The sequence below is a fragment of the Scyliorhinus canicula genome, chromosome 20 (assembly GCF_902713615.1).
Source record: "Scyliorhinus canicula chromosome 20, sScyCan1.1, whole genome shotgun sequence".
NCBI lineage: Eukaryota > Metazoa > Chordata > Chondrichthyes > Carcharhiniformes > Scyliorhinidae > Scyliorhinus > Scyliorhinus canicula.
In genome coordinates, this window is record NC_052165.1 from 48,775,356 (window position 1) to 48,785,505 (window position 10,150).

Genomic DNA, 10,150 nt, shown 5'->3' on the forward strand with positions numbered 1-10,150 from the left:
TCACCACAAGGGGGCATGACATAAACACTATGAAAGGGATGAGGCACTCACACCCTGCCTCTTTCCACAGACAGACATCTTGAGAGTTAGACAGGGTTGATCAGCTGCATCATATCCCAGCATGTGGCTGAGAGCAAGCTGGTACAGTTAGACTGAGTTACTACAGTTAGATTAGCAGAGAGTCAAACTCATTTGAGAACTGTGTTAATAGTTCAATAAACACGTTGAACTCATTTCAGAGTCTGGAGCACCCTTTAGTTAAGATTGCATCAAGTAGCAGCATCAAGTAGCAGCCTGTGTTATCCGTAGCAGCATAACACATCAAATAGACGTGGCAAATTCGGCTCCACAGAGACTCTAAAAAGAGCACCCGGATCAGCTCAGAAAATAACCGCAACACCCCCCCCAACACTAGCCCTCAACATGGACATGGAGGACCCCCCCGCCATGAGCATCGGGGACTCTCTCAGCCTCCCTCGGCCATACCATCAGCATTGGGCACTCCCCCCCCTCCCCCCCTCCCACCATCAGCATCGGAGACTCCCTCAGCCTCCCTCGCCCATACCATCAGCATTGGGCACTCCCCCTACCCCCCTCCCACCATCAGCATCGGGACTCCCTCAGCGCCCCCTGCCTCCACCATCAGCATCGGGACTCTCTCAGCCTCCCTCGCCCATACCATCAGCATTGGGCACTCCCCCTACCCCCCTCCCACCATCAGCATCGGGACTCCCTCAGCGCCCCCTGCCTCCACCATCAGCATCGGGACTCTCTCAGCCTCCCTCGCCCATACCATCAGCATTGGGCACTCTTCCCCCCCCCCCCCCCCCCCCCCCCCCCCCCCCCCTCCTCCTCCCACCATCAGCATCGGGGACTCTCTCAGCCTCCCTCGCCCATACCATCAGCATTGGGCACTCTTCCCCCCCCAACCCCCCCCTCCCCCCCCACCCCCCCTCCCACCATCAGCATCGGGGGCTCCACCCCACCACCACCATTGGAGCCCCAGCATTGAGGCTCTCACCAGCACCATCAGTATCGGGGAGTCCCGCCCCCTCCTCCCCCTCTCCATTATAAGCGTTGAGGACTCCCACACCTACACCCCCCCCCCAGTCGCCAGCCCAGCACACCACCACTCGGGCTCCAACATTGGGGCTCTCATACCGCGGTGTCACTCTGCGCAACGGACCACGGTGGGTGGTCAGTGGGATGTGCAGCAAGATGGCTGCCTTGCAGGCCGCAGCAATGGAGGTTTGTACCTCAACCCCCAGGTGCCACCGGCAGGGCATCACACTGCCACCTAATTGCAATGTCCACAGTAGCCCCGACAGGAGGGCGGCGGATGTGGCCAAGGGGCATACCGCCGGCATGGGTAGGGACAGCCACTGGTACCTCTGCTGGCAGGGACGGGTGCTTGGCAACAGGGACAGATGCCGGGGTCAGAGCCCCTGTGGTGCTGGCACCATGGGGGCCAGGGATACAGGGTGGAGGACAGAGTGCCAGGGGAAACAGCTGTTGGTGGGCGTGGGGATGGGAAGGAGGGGACGGGGGGACATGTGGGGGCAGGGGCTGCAGTGCAGGCTGTGGCCATTGTGTAGCCCATTGGACCTGTTTGGGCATAGGGGTTTGCACCATGCTAACATATCTGCCTTTCACCCCCTGAAGACAATGGCTATTGGAATCCAACCAGCAATGGTGACCTTCATTCTGGCCGCTGCAGCCCTGGGGATGCACTAAGGCTAAATGAGCAAGAGGTGCTCGAGGGGGACCCTGTAGCGACAGAGCCTGCTCCAGAGAAACTAGCTGGTGGGAATGGAGAGCCGGCCAACCAACAGACAGAGGAAGAGGTGGGAAGGTGGCGACGCATCAGGCCTCATGTGTACTGACAGCGTCTGTCATTTGAGGACCTGCCGGACTGGACGTACCATTGAAGACTCTGGCTGATCAGGGGGACCTGCCGTATCATGGCACACCTGGAACCGTGGGGTATGTGGGAGGACACCTGCTCCCGGTGGCCGTCAAGGTGACGGTCGCCCTGACCTGATCGCATGTTGGATGGTGGTGTGGGAATAGTGAGGGTGTTGATGGACATGCCATGGGAAACCGCAACTCAGCGAGGTATCATTTGCTTGCCTGATGCTGACCTCCGCGTCTGCCCTCTCTCTGAGCCTACCAACCAGTGTCTGCCGCTCCGCTGCTAATATGCAGCTGCAGCTTATCAGCCTCTCGAGTGTCAATCCTGACCCTGATGAATCTGACATCCTTTTTCATTGGAATTTCTCGTGTTCCACATGTCGCCTGTGCTAGCCCATTATTGGTTCATGAATTGATCCGGGATCGGCGTAAATTTTGTTGTCGTAGAAAGTCCTCCGATTCAGTCCCAGCGTCAATGCTTAGTCTCTGAAACGGATAATTTCACCCCATGTCTATATTTCATTGCTACCATAGCTTCATTACACAGGCTAGGAAGAAAACTGCCACAGAAAACAACCATTAGGTTCTGAAGAGGTTTACTTCTCAGAATGATGATAAATAGCTGTGCTCTTCAGATTGACGTTGATGTGACAGTGCTAACAGAGCAATGTTTTACTCAACTTCTTGAGAGACTAGACAGGCGCCAGATTTCCTCACACATCATCTGCTCAGAAAATTCCAGATAGTTATATGCCATAAAATCGTTAGATTCTGGATCCATCTTACTTATTTATTTGGCCGATCCGGAATGTTAAATGTTTAATATAACAGAAAAAGGGGGAATAATTACAAGTTGTCAACCATGGCTCAGTGGGTAGCAGTCCTGTATCAAAGTCAGCAAATCCTGCATTAAAACTACATTCCAGAGATATGGGCATATAATCTAAACTTCACTATAGCACTGTGGGAGTATGGTACCCAGCAGAGGTGCCATCTTTCAAACTGAGGGCCCTGCCTGCCTGTTCTTAAACCATAGCAATATTCGAAGAGGAGCAGAAAGGTTATTCAGGTGTCTTCGCCAACATCTCTCTCTGAATCATCACTGACTAAAACAGATTAAGTGGCCATGTACCTCACTGATGTTCTTGGGAGCGTGCACAAATTGACTGCCATGTTGCTTACATTGCAACAGTGTTAGCACTTGACAATATTTGATTGGTTTTATGAACACACAAACATACAACTTAGGTGCAGGAGTAGGCCATTTAACCCCTGTGAGCCTGCTCTGCCATTCAATAAGATCATGGCTGATCTTACTGTCAGTTCTCCTCCAAGTCACCCACCATCCTGACTTGGAAATATATCACCGTTCCTTCACTGTTGCTGGGTCAAAATCCTGGCACTCCCTCCCTAATAACACAGTGGGTGTACCTACATCACATGGACTACAGCGGTTTAAGAAGGCAGCTCACAATCACCTACTCAAGGGGCAATTAGGGATGGGCAATAAATGCTATCCTAGCCCACATTACATAAAAATGAATTTTTAAACAAGTCTAAATTGATTAAGCATGAGTTCTTTTTCACAAAACCATACTGACTCTTCCCAAACACCTTGAGTTTTTGTAAGTGCCCAGCTATAACCTCCTTAATGACCAATTCTAGATCCTTCCCCACGATAAATATTAAGCGTAAGCGGTTTATGGTTGTTTGCTTTCTGTCACCCGCCCTTTTTAATTAAGGGATTATATTTGCTACTTTCCACTCTGATGGAACCTTTCCAGAATCTAGTGAATTTTGGAAAAATAACTCAAATGCATCATGAGCCACTTTTTTTATGACCCTAGGATGAAGTCCATCAGGACCCGAAGACCTGTCAGCCTGCAGATCCATCAGTTTGCTCAATGTCACCCTTGGTTAACAGCGCTATCCCTCCACCTATACCTAGCTCCCTACTGTTCTTGAACATCATATACTCCTCAATATTCAGGATGCATTCCTTGGCATCCAACAGCCATGTCTCCGCAATGGCTATCAGATCATATTCATTTACTTCCAATGTGCACAATCAATTCATTTACTCTGTTATGAATGCTACGTGCTTTCAGATACAGAGCCTTAAGTTTTGTTTGTTTTGTTATCTTTGTAACATCTAGTCTTGACTGTTGATGTATTCTTGGGTTTTATCTCTCTGCCCCTTCCTGACACGCTCTGAACTTCATTACCCTGAAGGGTCTCTGACCTGGTGGATGGTGCAGGTGAATGCAGTGACATGTCTTCATCCTCAGCATCCTCCTGTGAGCTGGTCTGGGGGCTAGTGCTTATGGTAGCCCTGATGGTTGACCTGGGCATGCTGCTGTACGAGAGAAAATATGGATTTAGTTCATGATCAGGCAGAATGCAGCTTTGCGTGTCTCTCATTGAGAATATCATGCCTCAGGAGGGCTCATCCATCTGGCTTGCTGGAAAGGTCCCTTTTGTCTTTGCCATCGGACCAATCCCTGTCCTGCCCAGCCAACTTGGTGGTAGCCTCCTTAAATTTACTCAGCTCCAGGGTGTCAGCCCCCTTCCTTGGTCTGGGATCCCACCTCTTTGTTGTGGGCAAGCTTGCCCTGCATGAAGACAAAGGGATGGAATGTGATGAGAAAGGGCGGAGCCGAGGTTGAAAGCATGCATGCCCACTGAGTGTGCTGAGCTCTCCTGGGTGAGGGCTCAGGATGGAGTTTGTGTAGCATGGTAGACGAAGTACCGGTGATGTTAACGTTTTTGTGAGGCATTCAGTGCTGATGTCTCCCCCCGCTATTATTGTGTGAGGTCCCTGAGCTTTTGAGTGAATGATGCCTCTATGAGAGTGTGAGAATGAAATGAGCTGAAGGGTAACTTACCCTACTGGAGCAGATGAGGTAATTAATTCTCTTCCTGCACTGAATAGTATTTGATTGACAGTTGCCTGCTCAGCAGATCCGCTGCGGCTGCTTCCCAGGCTGGTGAGGTGAGATTGGTGGACCTCTCTGAACCATTGCTCAGGAAAAGGACATCCCAGACACTTCATATTAAAACCTCCATAGAGCCATGGCTAAACATTGGGGCTACTCTTTGTCCTGTGGGCCTTCTCAGGGTCGGTGGAGAACACAACTGGGCTGCAGACAATGGATATCTGTATTCAAGTGGCATTTAAATATGACCTTCGACCTCACTAGGTGATGGTGGGGCAGGTGAATCAGTGGTCGCTGTGTCATGTGACTTGGAGTGCTCCTCACCGATGCATGAATAATGAGTTTCCAAGAGTAAAATTGGGTGCAGCCTAGTGGAAACCACGCTGTTCATCTTTCCCGCCACTGTACTTAATCTCTGGAGCAGAAACTTCTGGCAATCTTCCCCTCACCTCCCCTGCCAGCATTCAACAGGGACCGTTCCCTCAGCGACCTATTGGTCAACTCCACTATCATCCTCCAACACTTCAACTCCTTCCTGCAGCACCTTTCCATCCAATTGTAGGAGGTGTAATGCCTGCCCCTTTACCTCCACACATATCAAGACCTGTTCCCTATTGCCCCTGTGCTCTCAACCTTGCTTTTAAGTCCCTTAATGCTCTCACCCCTCACTATCTCTGTAACCTCCTGCAACGCTAAAAGATATCTGCTCTCATCCAACGGAAAACCATTTTAAACAATATTAATGACAAGTAGAGGATTTTAACCGCTAAACAGGGCAGGTTTGGATTGGGTGGAATGTTTAGAGCCGTAAAATACAACCAGCAACCCACCCACACGGCAACAAGGCTGAACGTCATTCTTATTCTACCGCTTGAGGCTATGAACATTGGAGCATAGGAGGGGGAATAGGCCATTTGGCCCATCGATTCTAATCTGTTATTCATTTAGATCATGACTGATCATCTATCTCAAAGCCATCTTCCCGCGCTATCCTCATTGATGTCATTAGTATCCAGAATTTCCCACTGTCACCAACTCATGCCACTAGGAAACCCACAGACGGGGTTTCCCGGGGCATTACCGCCAGGAAAAGTGAATTGCAACAACTGGAGGATTCCGGCCATTGTCTTTTACGTCTTCAATTTCTTGAATGTTATATGTTTTAATTGTTTTTTTCCTTAAATTTCTGAGTTAGGAATTTTTGCACCATGGCATAGAGATTTAAAATGTCTTCTCTTACAAAAATGGCATTCTGCATTTTTCGGGTGGCGTTCTTTGTACAGATACAGCCTTTTCCTGTCACAACAGTCCTCTCTCAATGTTTTCTCTCAATCCCCACCCCAATGATTGATTCCTGCCTCTACCTGCCTGGTGCTTAGGTATTTATCAACCAGCTCCCACCTAACTGGAGGACAAACCTCCCCCTAGGCCAACCTTGGGGAGACTTGCCTTTTGTGGGTTAACCTGTCAGTGGTGTCACACGCACACCTTAATGTGTGGGGCAATCCTGCCTTTTGGGATTCCAGTGCAGTTCAATCCAACCCAAGGTCACTGGTCATTGTGAGATACAAAGGAACATCTAACGCAGGATAGAAAGAGCTTGCCTCTAAATTATCAGGAACATATGACACTATCAGCAAAACCAAGATGTTACAGATATCCGGAAAAACTGAAGCTTTTTTCTGTAGAACATAGAAAGCCGAGGGGGTGATCTAATCAAGGTTGTGCTGATGCACAGGCTTGATGTTTCCATTTTTTCCCCATGGGATGCAGGCATTAGGATTTGAACCCATGACTCCACAGTATTAGTTTGGGCCTCTATATTACCAATCCAGTGACATTACTACCACACCACCAGCTCCCCTTTGTAGAATAAGGACCATAAATATAAGTAAGATAGTCACTAGTAAATCCAATAGAGAACTCAGAAGAAACCTCTTTACCTGAAGAGTTGTGAGAATGTGGAACCCACTACCACAGGGAGTGGTTCAGGTGAACAGTATAGATAAACGCATGGTGGAGGGAAAGAATAGAAGGATTTGCTACAGAATGCGATGAAGAGGGGTGGGAGGAGGCTCATGTAGTGTGGGCATGTGCCCATCGGGCAGAATGGCCTGTTTATGTACTGTACACCCTGTGGATTTCTGTGCAAGTAGGAAGAGGTCTTTGTGAAGAAGACATTTTTAAACCTTGTTCATTCTGTCACACAAAAAGAGAGGACCAAAATTAATAGTGGGCGTTTTCCTAATTGGACTAAAAAATAAACACAATTTCTGTCAAGCCTGGAATATAAATCTAGAAATACAGTATGATTTGATTCTATGCTTAAATGTCAACCGTGCCAGATTTTGAGATAAATATTTGCGTAGAGCTTTATAGTAATAACTCCTACACAATGCAAACTTTGCAGGGCTCAGACAGAGGTTAGCTGGCAATTTGCCCAGGATAGACTAATCAGCTGAATTTCTGTGAATGTTAGTCTCCCTGGCAGTTTATTTTCCTTCTATCTTTTTTCTCATAGAATATTATTAAGGTAATTGCTACCTGATTGACTTGGCTGCAGCATCTACAGATCCAGGAGTATGTGAAATTCCATTCAGAAAACTTCAGGATTCGTTCTGGGCCCCAATATTATAATAGAATTCCTGTAGATACTTCTGGATGAGACATTAAACCGAGCCCAATCTGCTCTCCTTTGTGGTCACATAATATCCCCACAGTCACTATTTCAAAGACGTGCAGGGTTTTTTCTTCCTGGTATTTATCCGGCCAATATTTATTTCTCGACTAAAAACACTACAACACCAGAAAATACACAAATCGCTGTCTCATTGCTGTTTGTAGGATTTTGTTGTGTGCTAATTGGCTGCCATGATTCCCGACATTATAACAATGTTTACATTTCATAGAAAACACTTCAGTGGTTATGAAGCACTTTGGGATGTCAAGAAGGGTGCTGAAGAAATGCATTTTACATAATCAGCACAAAGTCATGAAAGTTGTCACATGGCGGCCATCAAAGCCGTTTACATGGCCTTACAATCACCTCCAGCACAGAAAGAGAGCTTTCAGTCTGACAGATTAACTCCAGCATTTGTGCTTCACACAAGCTTCCCCCATCCCCTCTTCATTCTCATCCATCAATGTGCTAAATGGTACAATTATAAAACGACTAAAGAAGAGAGAGAGTTGGGGGTGTTTATGACGGGAGAGTTTAACAATGCAATTAATGGGCCCCGGTATCACGTGTGAGTGTGTATAGAAATAAAGGTCGGAGCACAATGCAAGGCCACGGGGAAAGGACCACAGAATGGTACTCACAAAACTGCTCCTGCAGAGAGCTGATGTGCACTCGGTGACCTGAATGACTTTCTTCTGTGCTTCATGCTTTGATTCTATTCTGTTTTTTAGCCAACAGCATGAAAGAAACCTAAGTTAATGCAAAATTAAACAATACCTAATCTGAAGGAGATCAGACTCCTGAACCCTTGAATAAGATACTAAAAGTAATGCGGAAACTAACTGGAAGTCAAGACCATCATACAAGAAAGATTTTGGTTTAACAGTTTTAGTTATTAAAAATATCCAAATTATTATTGTGACAAGGCAACTATAAAAAGTGAAAATGGGAGGCAGCACGGGGTGTAGTTGTTAGCACTGCTGCCTCAAGACGCCGAGGCCCCGGATCTCTGTCCATGTGCAGTTTACACATTATTTCAAAGCAAAATGTGCAAATTAAAGTTTACAAAAGAAAATGAAAAAAAAAGCAGGTGCCAAGTGAAGCAAACCAAAGCTTGGTTTTATTTGGTATAATATACTCTGTAATAAACGGATCTTGAATTGTCGAATTTTAGGAGATGGACCCCTCTGTCGGGGTACCGATGGGATCAATTCTCCACATGTCTGCAGGGGTCTCACCCCCACAACTCAAAGGTGTGCAGGGTAGGTGGATGGCCACGCTAAATTGCCCCTTAATTGGAAAAATTTAAAAGAAAGTGAAAGTGGAATAATTGAATCAATTTATAATTGAACACGATTGACTGAAACATGAAAACAATAAATCCTAGTCTCCACCGTCCCTTATCTCCCAATTTGTAGGGCCTTTTGAGTTTATTTCTTGTAAGGTTGGATGTTTAAAAAAATATTTTTGAGGAATTTTCTGTAAAGAAGTCAATATGTGTGTGTGCGTAACTGATTTAATTTAGCTGGTGAAAGGTTAATGACGACAATTTGTCTGGAGAGTTGAGAGATAAAAAGGAGCAGAGGTGCTAAATGCATGCATTTGTAATGAGGCTATGATAAAGTGGGTTTATAAGTATAGTTTAGAAATTTACATTAGGAGATAGAGAGGGATGTACTTTTGATGTACTCAGGATGTAAATTTCAAAGGGGAGTAAGGAACTTTTACAACTTGCAAAGGTTTCATAATTAACAAGGGAAGGTTATTACATTTTATTTGACCCAAAAGGGGAAGCAAAAGGAAACACATGAAAGATTTTCATAGTTTGGAAAACGTAAGTTTAAAGGGGTGCTGAGGATGATTGAATTGAAGATGAAAGGGTAAAAGGATACTTAAGAAACGATGTTGAGCTGAATTGTTTTGGTTATACAGGAAAGGCATCCTGGGAACAGCTCTGCACTAGGAGAAAGTGCAAAGTTTGAATCAGCCATCCAGTCAAGCCAGAAAAGCCTGCCGTTAAAGAAAGCAGTCTTGCTTCTAACGTTTCTTGAATTTCCACAACAGGGTGAAAGTGAGTGAGAAGTCATGTGGTATGTCTTGACTACAGTGGCAGCAGTATTGCCTTGGGTAATATTACCAGATTTCTATAGTTAAACATCTATAAGAGAGAGTTTGCTGGAGGGTGTTTACTTGTGAGTCCAATCAAGTAGGGAGTCTTTGGAGGGAATGTTTTGTAAGACTATTTTTAACTGTGTAACTGCAATCTGTGTGCTTAAGCTTTTTTTTCTCCTGGTCAATAAATCTCTAACTTTCAATTTTTAAAATCCCAGAGGTGTTCTTTGTTACTGAGATCAGCCTGGTTTCTTCTTGTTTTCTGAATATGAAAAAGGGTTACAGTCTGGAAGCCAGGTTTCCCTCTGGGATTTAATTTGCTCAGCAATTAACATCTGCTGTGGTCATAACATCGTTACGCCTATCCTACATCGACCCGAATGGAGGCAGCAGCAGGAAGATGGTGGGGTGAAGGTCATTGCACTAGTAAATAGTAAACCAGAGGCCCTGGCTAATGTTTGGTCGAGGGGGACGAGGGGATCAGGTAAATTCAATTAATAAAATAAAGCTT